Here is a 13026-nt window from a genome sequence, read left to right as displayed (position 1 = left end):
TGAAGTGTTTACCTTGTGCTGTCAAACCATGAATTGATTGCAACTTCCGCAATAACTCAGGAATTATTTACATTGAGGAATAATCTTGCATCATACAAGAGCTTATAATTGTTACAAATTTGTCTGGCATTCTTTGACTTAGATGAAAGGAAGATAAAGTCGAGTTAAAATTCTGCATAGCATCGCTCTTTGATCCCAAGGGGGAGAGCGAATATGCGATGGAAATGTTATCGCAACTATTTCCACAATGTTTGAAAAATAATACCATCATTTTTTGTTCAACTATTTCCACAATGTTTGAAAAATAATACCATCGTTTTTTGTTGGTTGATCGAACAACACCCTAAATTATTTTACATTCAACTGTTTGTTGGATTGTGGTTTGGATGATTATTCCAAGTGCTTGTGATTGATGGTAAATTCATGGCAGGGGTTTGTGATGACAAATTGCCATGAGGGTAAAGGAATGTTTTCTTGGAAAATGATATCAGGGTTGATTGCCTTGATTGTGCTTGATTCTTAATTGGATTAATTAAGGAAATGATATTTTGCATAGGTGGATCATCTCCAAGGTCACACCGAGCTTCAACCCACCGAGAAGGGCATTGCTCGATTCACGGGCCGAAGGTCGAGTGGTGAAAAGGCCAACCACGGAAATTTTGTCTCACTCCTAGGTCGCTTGTGGGTCAAGTGGAGCTCTAGACACCCCTTTCCTAGTCAGGAACAGAGTTGAAGACTGTTGTGAGCCCAACATCTATGGCATTGGAAGATCCTATTCTAGATAATGGATGGAATTTGTGGTGCCATGTGATTTGGACCAGGTACTTCTACAGGGCAAAAGGGATACATAATTTCTCTTGTGTGGGTAGGAGACAAAGATTAACTTGAAGATAAGTTAAGGAACTTGTTTGTCAAAATGACTGCTTACTCTGTTTTCATGTCAGTGCTATAAATTACGTGAGTGAACCCTGTTACCTAAAAGGCTTAATTAAAGAAGTTGATTTTAAATGTTACACATAAATGTGATAGGACCTAATTAGAAAACTAAAGCTATTGAGGGAACAAGGTGGGCGGAACCCCCGACGGGTCATCCTATGACATGGTGGTCCCAGAGAACTGGGAGGCTTCTCACAATGTTTTACTGATGTTTGACCTTTAGGTATTGTTAGGTTAGAACCTGATTCATATTGTTTTAAGGGCTCAGAATGGGACAATGCCCTACGAGTAGGGAGGTTGAGCGATGTATCTTTTTGATTTTCCATTCTCTTTGAACCAAGTGTGACATGGATCTGCTTCGGCTTGGGTATCTCTACTTAAAGTAGGATATCAAGGACTTGATGCTAGAATGCTGTCAAGAGACCTTGACCACCAGGGACTCAAGTTTCAAATCGATCCTAGTGGGTTCGGTCGCAAATGTTCCGTGTTGCGAGGGGGACTCGAGAAACCCTAGGTGACAAATCCCATACATTACAACCCTAAAAGGGTGCATAACCCAGCCCGAGGGAAAATTTTCCCACTTTGTGGTGATTCGGAGCCCGATACTTGTGTGTAGGTGAAGGTATACTCCATGATCACCCCATTTCTAACTTTAATATCTACCCACACACTAATGATTAGAAAATTCTCTTCACCTCTCTCCATCTACAGGGATTTGCCCACATATGGTAGTGCTACATCAGCTATGAGAATCACTAGTTTGTTGATTGGAAAGACTTTAAGATGCATATGTTTCAAGTCTTTGTATCCCCAATGGAAAAAGGGTAGTTGGCAAGATGACGATATCAGCTTGACTAACATAATCTCACAGTGCAAGAGTATACAAATTAGTTCATGAACTTGACCATGTCTGTCGAAAGTATTAGTGATGATGAGAAACTGCACAAGTACATCTATGGGTTCGAATATAGCTTGTCAAAACTGATGTAATGGCTCAAAAGCCTTCTACCTTATTCAATGCAATTGAATTGGCTAAAAGATATGCAAGGAAGTATCATAAAAATGAGAATTTTTAGCAAGGTTTTGGATAGCCCTAAACCCTACTAAGGCCCAAGCCCCTGTGGGGGTATTTTTAGAGGCAATCCCATGCCTAGCAGCAATCCCAAAATACCTACTTATCCCCCCCCCCCCTCCCATACTAAAACAAAATAGAGCATTTTTGGATCAGTACTTAGCTCCAATGGTGAGGGTAAATATGCCGAAAATAAACCTCAAACTGCATCAACCCCGAGTGGTCCAAGTGGTCAAAAATCCATCTCCCTAGATATTGTGAATGACCAGAAAGAAAAATGTATATGTTTTAAGTGTGGTGATAAGTACCCAAGAGACCATGCCTCAAAATGACCCTACAAGATAACAAAGGTTAAAGATCATATAGCATCTATGTAATGGAATATTAGCACAATGATGAGGAGGAAGTACACGCCTTACACGCTAAAAATAACTTTACCCAAGTGGTTGCCCACCTCATCATCTTGGTTTGTGCTGGGGGTAAAGGTACATGTGCCTAGCCACCCATGTATTACTACACTGACTATACCCACACACATGTACATTGCAAGTGACATACACCCATCAATGTCACTTCATTCTTTATTCTTTCTGTGACATTTGAATGAAGGGAATATTAGTTACACATTATGACCATTGGAGCTCCCACATCTTGTGTCTCTCTCTCTTTCTTGCTCTTACTCCTTCCACCATAGCTCTTGCTTTCGCTCATGTGCTTCCACTCCAAAATTAGTCCCTTCAATTGGTATTAGGGCTATCTTCCTCAAAATCTCGGGCTTGACTTAAGCATCCATTCAAATACCTAGAACAGCTCATAGTCAATGGTAACCATGGCTTCTTCCATTCAAGGTGAGCATTGATCTCTATTGTTTCAAAGCTTGTTTGTGCCTTATCCAAGACCTTCCATGGGATGCCTAAGCCTTGTCTAAGACATCATTATGATTAGTAAGAACAGCACTACAAGATACAGGCCTTATACCGACGTTTAAAGCGACGAAAATGTTCATAAAGAAATTTGCCCCCGTCGTCGCAAAAAACATCGGTATTGGCGATGCCATAGAACAATCGGTATCAGCGTTGCTATTTGCATCAGTATCAGCGATGCATTTGCGATGCTAATAATGACGCTTTGCGACACATGTTGCGACATTGATAGCGATGCGTGCAGTAAATTTGTGACGCTAATAGTGACGGTAATAGGGGGGGGGAATTGTGGCAGGGCAGCAAGCTGCCCTACCACATATAGCACTATATGCTTTATTTGGGCCATACAAAATAGTTTCAGTAATGTGTACAATGCAAGTGTAAATAAAGGCAAAGTGTACTTGAATCATAACACTGATACATGCAATAAATACATGATCACGTAATGAAAGTGACCGGTACAATCATGGCAAGATACTACTACTACATAGAAAATGTCTACACAAATCACATAACCAAAAAAAAAGAGTATGTGAGCTCCAGGGATCCAAGGGCGAGCTATAGATCGTCGCTATCCGAAACCTCGTCCCGCCGCAAAGGAGCATCGAACAGACTCTGCAAAAAAAGAAACAACTACACATCAGTCCACCATACAATAGTGCATTTTAATTAAACTTACTATTTATGGACAAGAAAGATGAGTGACTTAGAGGGCCACCGCGTCCATACAATCAGTTGATCAATGCAGTGAAACTGTGTCTCTCTGCATATCGAGTCTCTGGGCCAGTGGAATCGCGGTTTGTAATGGAGTGCTGCAAAGAAAAAAAAATACAACTATTAGAAACACGATTGTCAATACAAGGGATATTGCAAAAAAATAAGCAAGCAGAACAAAAGAAAAACTTACAAAGTCCTCCAAATATGTCATATAGCCGCCACTCCCAAGATGATGGACCACTCCGGACTCCAGTCGTGCCCTCGCCACCTCGCGCTACTGTCTCCAACATCCTGAAGAATCTTTAGCCTCCTCCCTGAGTCAACACCAGTCGTCCGCGTCTCATCGCTCAAGCTTTGAGGCGCCACTCTTAAGTACCTTGCATGCGTCTGATCATCTGTGTGACATGTACGTGCATGCACTCCATCATCCACCCCGTGGAAAACCTATCTGCTGCGGTTGGTATCGGAAACTCCTCATGCAAGGATGCTACTATGTAGTCCTTGCTTCCCTCCGCTATGTTCTTCCAATGATCCAAGATGTTGTGCCGAAAAACTTACTGGCACAACTCTCTCATACGAGACATCACCCTCCTCCCCTCATCATTCATGATGATGGCTCCTGTCCTATCATCTACAAGGTATCCATATCCCTCTGGGGTATGCCTAAGATATGTCTCTCCCACCTGCCACCATGCTCCTGGGCATATCCAGGAGACCCCTATGCATCTGGTGTACCTACGGGGGTAGTATCTCTCGAAGTAGCACCCATAGGGGTGCCACCTATGAACGACTGAGCAAAAGCTGGAGTGACTGGAGTAGACGTCCCCACAAGTGTGACAAATCCCACGGATGATGCAACTTCAGCAGAACAACGAGACGAAGACACTGCGTCTGTACCTCCACAACAACCACTTGAGCCACGCTCTCTCAAACCGCCACGAGAGCAAGGAGTAGTACATATATCCCAAGCCAACCGTGGGCTCACTGCATCCAGGTCTCCGCAGCATCCCCCTAAACCACTCTCTCCATCTGGCCCAAGTTTGGAGCATCGACCTTGTCTGCTAAAACCAAAGCATCGGAGCGCACCGAAGTAGATCTAATAGAACGGCCCAATGGCGTCCGAGACAGCTCCCTGGTCCGCCATATCTCTGAATCAAGTCATCTGATGTGGAGACATACACGTGAAGATCTCCTGTAGCTCCTCATTGCTCATCCCTCGACTCATCGTGATGATCTAAATATTCACAAAGGTCACCTTCACAGACAAAAATTGATGTTAGCATAATCAATATAAAGCATACAAAGCATGGTAATATAAATCTTTAAAAAATGATCTTACTTAAAATGCATATCTTATGTACCCTTATAAGTGATTCGTCAACGAATTGAGTAGGTGGATACTCCAAGTATGAAGTACCCTATGGTCCCATGTCAATCTCCTAACACAACTCCACATACACTAGAAGGTCGATAGACATGTCACCACAAAAGGATGAGTCCACCTTGTTCTCAAAGAATTCTTGTGGACTCCTGTATTTCCATCATTATTACCCGATGCTAGCTCCTCTACATGCTCCAAGCTTTCAATGGCCTCCACCCCTTGCAATATCGACCCCTCTATTTGCATACTATCCTCAACTATGCTCGAAATATCGCTTTGATTATATACTATCACACTTCGGGGAGCTGAAGGTATAACGTACCACCATCAAGGTTGTCGGGGGTTTGGATAGAAAATTACCTATTCATAATCATGTACAAGAGATATTTAACTATTGTGACATGTACCGTGTCGTAATACAATTTAAAAAAACATGAGTTCATATACCTATTCACAATGGGCCGGCAACACAAACGTGTCGCATAAATTCCTCCTTTTTTTTTGGAATCTATTTCGAGAAATCCAAATGGACCTCGTCGAACTATTGCTCCAACTCCTTCAAGTACCACTTTGAACCATTGCACATCGAATAGGATCATGGAGAAGCTACGGTAATCCACCGTGACAATACTTTGCAAGTTCCCAAAATACTCCATCTCATCTATAACCGTATTTGCATCAGTTGCTCATCGTCGGTTCTCTTGCTCGAACTTTGCCATGATACCACAATCTGTTGTGGAGTGCATTTTGTCAATACGCTCCGCACAGAAATGTCGTCCGCGCGACCACAACGCACTATATATTTTGTATTGTACATTGAAACACTCAATTAGTTATCGCATATAAAATATAGATACGACAAACCCTAAACACATCATCACCTTTGGACTACATCCCCTCAAGAATTCCCACTCCTCGCTTGAGACATCTACCCCTTCGCGAGACGTTGCGGTCAAAGCTCCATGCAACCACTGCGTTGACATAAACTGCGGCATCTCCTCCATGTCCTCGGGATATCGAATCGGCCGATGACGCGTACCACATCAAAATTCAAATGGCGCTTCCTCCCGATCTTTCCTAGCTTGTTGATACCTAGCGAGCCACATCTCCATGGAGGCATGGTGCAACATACAAAAGCGATTCACTTTCTCCTCCATTGCAACATCCATTCTTTTTTCTACCACATGGATCTATCTTTACCCTTCAGAATGTAAGCATGTACCACAGCTCAAGAAGAGCTTGATTAGTAGTACTAGACAACTAGATGACAATGGATTTCATACCACCTTTGGCAATGAGAAATGGAAGATCTACAGAGGATCTAGGGTTATTGCCAGAGGCTCAAAGAGCGATACTTTGTATCCACTTCATGTATCTAGTGTGCATGACCATGTTGTCGTGATGATCGAGCAACCAAGTGTTTGCTTGTGGCATGGCCGGTTGGGACACATGAGTCAAATAGGAATGAAAATACTTTCTCCTTTGGGTTACTTGCCTTGTCTTCATTATGCTGATTTTGAGCACTATGATCATTGTGTTTATGGTAATCATGTGTAGACATATCATAAAAAGTCTCTTTCACTAAAATCCTTGCCTCTAGACTTAGTACATGCTAATGTATGTTAGATGCCAGGGTTATCTCTAGGAGGAAAGAAATACTTTGTCACATTTGTCGATGATACTACTTGGAAGGTATGGGTTTACCCTATTCATAGCAAGGACGAAGTGATTGACAAGTTTCAAAAATTGTTGGCATTGGTTGAGAACCAAACTGATATGACACTTAAGTGTCTTCACTCTAACAACAGTGGGGAGTATGTGTCCAAAGCCTTTCATGCATTTTTTGATAGCAAGGGGATAAAGAGGGAGCTCACTGCCCCTCATAATCCACCCCTAAATGGAGTTGCAGAGCGTATGAATCGGACCATACAGGATAGGGTCCGTACAATGTTGTCTCATGCTGCATTACCCCATGGCTTTTGGGCAGAGGCTATTATGATAGCCATTTATCTAATTAACAGGTCACCAAACAAGTCTTTGGGGGGAGAGTCCCTGAAGAAAAGTGGTCAGGCAAGCCACCTTCTTATGCTCATTTGTGAGTGTTTGGTTGCGAGGCTTTTGTGCACATAAGGAAAGAAGGATGCAACAAACTGGAACCAAAGTCCTGTAAATGCATGCTCCTAGGAGCGGTGACAAGGGTGACATGGGGTATAGACTTTGGGATCCCGAGAAAAGAAAGATAGTATGCAACAATGACATCATCTTCCATGAAGATCACATGGATAAGCAGCCCAAGAAGATTAAGGAAGTCAAGAGGGTTGTTTTTAGGGAGGATGTACCTGTTGGACAGCAATTTATGCCCAGTGGACAACAATGTATACTTGTTGTAAATACTCTTGAAAATGCAAAAAATGGCATTGGAAATGATTAGTAAGGTATTGCCCATGGTACACCACTATTTTAGCTTGAAAACACCAGCCAGGATAGTCTGAACTGTCAGGACATCATGTTATATGCAAAATTACATGCCCGCATTTTAGGATAGCAACCTGTACATGCAGAATCACAAGCCCGTATTTCAAGACAACAACCTGTAAATGCAGATTTGCAGGCCCAGCGGCCAACAAATGCAAAACCTTCACTATTGTAGGTCAACCCTACCTTCAAGGCAACCAAATAGGTTTATTCTTGGTGCACAATATGCTGCAGATTATGTCATGTTGATGGATTGTGGTGAACCATCATGCTTCAAGGAAGCAATGACTAGACCGAACAGCAAGAAGTGGTTCAAGAACATGCTGTCAAATATGGAATCTCTTGAAAAGAATGCTACTTGGGACTTGGTGCAATTGCCTAAAGGGCAAAAAACCCTTCCATGCAAGTGGGTTTACGAGATGAAGGTCACTTCTGGTTCCTCGCTAAAGTACAAAGTAAGGTTGGTTACCAAGGGGTACAAGCAAGAACATGGAATTGACTTTTATGAGATCTTCTCTCCTATAGTCAAGATGACTACTCTAAGAACCATATTGGGCTTGGTTATAGCTGAGGATTTAGAGCTCATACAGATGGATGTAAAGACTGCATTTTTACATGGTGATCTGCATGAAGATATATACATGCAACATCCTGAAGGTTTTGTGGCTAAGGGCAAAGAGAAGATGGTCTGTAAGCTCAAACGGAGTTTATATGGTCTGAAACATGCACCGAGGGAATGGTATCATAAGTTTGATACTTTCATGCAATCTCAGGGCTTTCAGAGAAGTTAAGTTGATCACTGCTTGTACACCAAGAAGGTAGGAGATATGGCAGCCTAATTATCTTGGTTTTGTATGTTGATGACATGCTGATTGCTAGCAGGGATACTCATGCCTTGGATTCACTTTGAAGCAAAGTCTTCATGGCAGCTTTGACATGAAGGATGTTGGTGATACCAATCACATTCTTGGGATGCGGATACTCAGAGATAGATTGAAGGGGTTACTCTATCTATCTCAACAGGAGTATGTATCCAAGATTTTACAACATTTCAATATGGAGGGGGAGAAAGCAATCGGAGTTTCATTGCCTCCATATGTGAAACTCAGTGCAAAGGACATCCCTACATCTAATGATGAGAAGGCTGAAATGGCCAAGGTTCTGTATGCTTCAGCCATTGGCAATTTGATGTATGTTATGATTGCTACACATCTTGACATTGTCTTTACAGTGGGAATGGTTAGCATGTACATGGGAAACCCTGGCAAGAAGCATTGCGAAGCAGTGAAAGGTATTATGAGATACCTCAAGGGCACAAAGGATTTATGCATTTGCTTTGGTAAGCAAAAGACATCTATCATTGGCTTTACGAATGCAAACTATACTAGACATGCGGATTGCATGAAGTCCACTACAGGGTATGTGTTTTAACTTCATAAGGGAATCTGTCTCTTGGATATCCAAGCTGCAGAAGTGTGTTGCACTATCTACCATGAAGGCAGAGTATGCGGCTGCCATTGAGGTATGCAAAGAGGCCATATGGCTGTCACATTTGGTTGCTAAGCTTGGGATTACTGAGGTTCCTGTCCTCCACTATGATAGTCAGAGTGCTATCATGTTAGCACGGAACCCTATCTTTCATGCAAAGGCAAAACACATATAAGTAAAGTATCATTTCATCAGAGAGGTACTTGACAGCAAGAGCATTGAGCTGGTCATGCGCACTAATGATAACCCTACAGACCTTCTCACGAAAGGTCTTCCAGCAGAGAGGTTTGGCAAATGATGGGTACTGGATAGATATAGTCTCTTCAACTTTGTACATACTTAGACTTAGATTATTCTTTTCCTCTACCTTTGGGCACATTGCCTTTTGGGGGAAGGTTGTTGGGATAAAGGGTAGTGCCCGTGTCTGCCCATAAGGGCCAGGTTGTACATAGTACATATACCTATCTAAAATCATTATTGAGGTACACTCTTCAGTACCACAAATCGTGTGTCTCTGTCTCTTCTCTCTCTCAACCTACATCTCTACATAGAAGCTCCATTGCAGCTAACTCAACACAAGCAACAAAGAAAGGCATTTCCACAAGAAAGTAAGAATAGAGCAAATGCTCCCTTAGAGTTTGTGCATGCTGACTTGTGTGGTAAAATGCCTACACAAGCCTTGGGGGATCTTCTTATTTTATATTAATCATTGATGACTATAGTAGAAAGATGTGGGTGTACTTCCTTTGTGAAAAGATTTTGGTAAGTTTAAATAATGGCTAAAATTTATTGACAATGAAACAAGGCAAAGTATAAAGATGTTTACAATAGATGATAGTGGTGAATTCAACTCAAAGGAGATTGAAAACTTTTGCAAGAGCAAAGAGATTAAGCATCAACTGAAAATGCCTCATACATCTCAATAGAATGGCATTGTTAAATATCAAAATTGCACCATTATGAAAATGGCAAGGTGCATGCTTAAGGGCAAGAAAAACTAATTTTGGGTGGAAGCTGCTAATACTATCATCTACATTCTCAATCAAAGTTACACAAAGACTCTTAATGACAAAACTCCTCATGAGACCTATACTAGTAAAAACCATTTGTCTTGAACTTTAGAACTTTGGATGTGAATGTTATGCACATGTTCTAAAGGATAAGAGAAACATGTCAAAAGCAAAAACACAAAATGTATCTTCTTGGGCTATAGTGATGAATAAAAGGCTTACAAATTGTATGACCAAGAGGCAAAGAAGATAATAGCGAACAGTGATGTAGTGTTCAAGGAGCAACCACATACAGTGGAGGAGGAGGATACGACTTCTTTCACTTTATCATCTAGTGAAGAAATAGTCCACTATGAACATGTCCTACGAGTTGTCCCTACCCTCAAGGAGGAGGAAGCATCATCTTTGAATGATGAGGGGAAAGTTCACCAACCTATAATTACACCATTGAAAAGGCATTGCCATCATGGGTGAAGTATCTCTATGATCATAGTAATCCTATGCCTACAACTATTGAGAAAAAGGCAAATGGACCAAAGGGATCCCAAAGAATAGAAGAGCAAAAGAAGGTTTATACTCACATAGTCAGTATGGCCTTGATGGCCTAGATTATGAGAGAAGTAAAGGATCCAACAGGCTTGGCAGAAACACTTTTTGACCCAACATGGAGAGTAGCTATATAAGTTCAGTATGACACTATAATGAAGAATGACACTTAGGAACTAGTGGATCGACCAGAGAAGAGGAAGATTATTGGCACCAAGTGGGTTTGGAATGTAAAGTACAAGATTGATGGCAACCTAGAAAAGTACAATGATAATTTAGTTATATAAGGATTTTCACATATTAAAGGATTTGATTTTCAAAATCTCAACTACCAAAATTACCACTATTCACACAATACTTTTTACAATGGTTGCTCACAAGAAGTGGTAAGTCTAGCAAATGGATGTTAAATCATCGTTCTTGAATGGTAACCTCAAGGAGGAAGTGTACATAGCTTAGCTAGGGATTTGAGGCTTCCCATTTTGAGAACAAAGTTTGTCAGCTAATGAAGGCATTGTATGGGTTGAAACAAGCCCCTAGAGCATGGTACCAACAAATAGATAAATTCTTTTTAGACTTAAATTTCAAGAGATATGGCTCAAATGCTAACTTGTACATTTACATGAATGGTGAAAATTTTGTAGTGATTATCCTATATGTGGAGGACCTTCTTATTACTAGTGACTGTGAAGATATGATCCATTCAACTTGAAAGACTTTGTGCTTTGAGTTTAAAATGATAGATTTGGGCTTGTTGCACTATTATTTGGGGATTGAAGTCTAGCAAAACACTTATCTCTCAAAAGAAGTATGCATGGGAGATCTTGACGGCATTTGGCATGGCCAAATGTAAGGAGATAACTATGCCTATGGAGGTCGATGTGAAGTTAACCATTGAGGATACATCAACACTAGTAGACATTGGGAGATACAAGAGGTTGGTCGGCAATCTTATCTATTTATACAACAGAAAACTAGATATTAGTTTTGATGTTAGTGTTTTGAGTAGGTTCTCAAACAAACCGTGAGAAAGTCATTGGAAAAGATGGAATGCGGGTGCTTAGATACTTAAAAGGAACTCTTGACTATGGTATTACATAGAATTTCAAAATTTGTGGGGGACTATGACTCAAACTAGGTAGGCAATAATGATTCTAGGAAATCAATTTTGGGATATTGTTTCTCTTTGGGTTCAAAAATATTCTCTTGGATTAGTAAAAAAACAACCAACTATGGCATTGTCTTCTGCTTATTTTGTTACATGTGAAGTAGTATAGTTAATGAGGATCTTATGGCATATGAGAGTGCAAGATGAAGATCCAAGAGTGCTAAGATGTAACAATTCGAGTTGCATCACCATTGCCAAAAATCCATTTTTTCATATACACACCAGATCCAATATCACTATATGCATGACTTGATTGAGGATTCCATAATAAAGCATGTCTACTATCCAATAGAGAATAATGGAGCAAATATCTTCACCAAAGCTTTTACAAAGGATAGGAATTCGTCTTCAGAGACTCAGCATTAGACCAAGGAGGTAGTTCACCTATGATTGATTGAACATTGAGCGTGTTAGATATGCTCAATGCTCTACTCTTGTAAAGTGTCACCAATGATCCATGGTGCTCTAAGTTCTAGGGCCCCCATTATGAGGAGAAGCCATGTGTAAGCCCATATTAGTTTGGTCCTAACTTGTATGTCAAATAGGCTAAGGAGAATGGCAAGGTAGACAACATACCCTGAAAGAATTCATGGTCACAAAAACACAATGGCCGACAACATATATAAAATATACATGAGACACTTACTGTACAGAAGTAATGGAGAGCATGACCCCACTAATAAGAGCGTGTTTGTTAATTCTTTACCAGTCCCTATCCCTACTCTAGTAATACAAAAAATGGAAAACCTAAACATAACATATGATTATTCATTTGGAATGATTGCACAAGTAGTAAGAAAAGTAGTTGATGATTTATGTATACAGTCAAAAGCCAAAGTTTTATTAAAAAAGGGCTCACAACCATCTGTAGAATTCTATAAACAAAATATATATACTAGAGATTTTGGATGCACCAAACAAGAATGCACTTGTAAGCCCAACAAATTTAAAAAACATAAAAACTTCTTTAAAAACAGGTTCCAAAAGAAAAGACTTGTAAAAAGAAGAGCAAAGTAGCCTAATGCTTGCTTCATTTGTGGACAAAAAGGCCATTGGGGAAACAAGTGTCCTAACAAGGCAAAATTCCCACAAAAATTAAACCTCATACAAGAAGAAGGTATTTCCCTTGAAGATGGTTTTGAGTACTTTGAAAAAAGTGCTGAAGACATCTCTACAAGCCCTTCTTCCAGTTGTGCAGAAGAACAAGAATATTTAGTAGTAGAAGAGGAGAAGGTTATACACACTATAAATGCCCTGGAAGATCATCCAAAGACTTCAAGAAGAAACATGCACAGACACCATCAAGGATC

Source organism: Lygodium microphyllum, chromosome 23, assembly GCF_053477565.2.
Source record: "Lygodium microphyllum isolate KBCC chromosome 23, Lygodium_microphyllum_v1.1.10, whole genome shotgun sequence".
NCBI lineage: Eukaryota > Viridiplantae > Streptophyta > Polypodiopsida > Schizaeales > Lygodiaceae > Lygodium > Lygodium microphyllum.
This window is presented reverse-complemented; position numbering follows the sequence as displayed.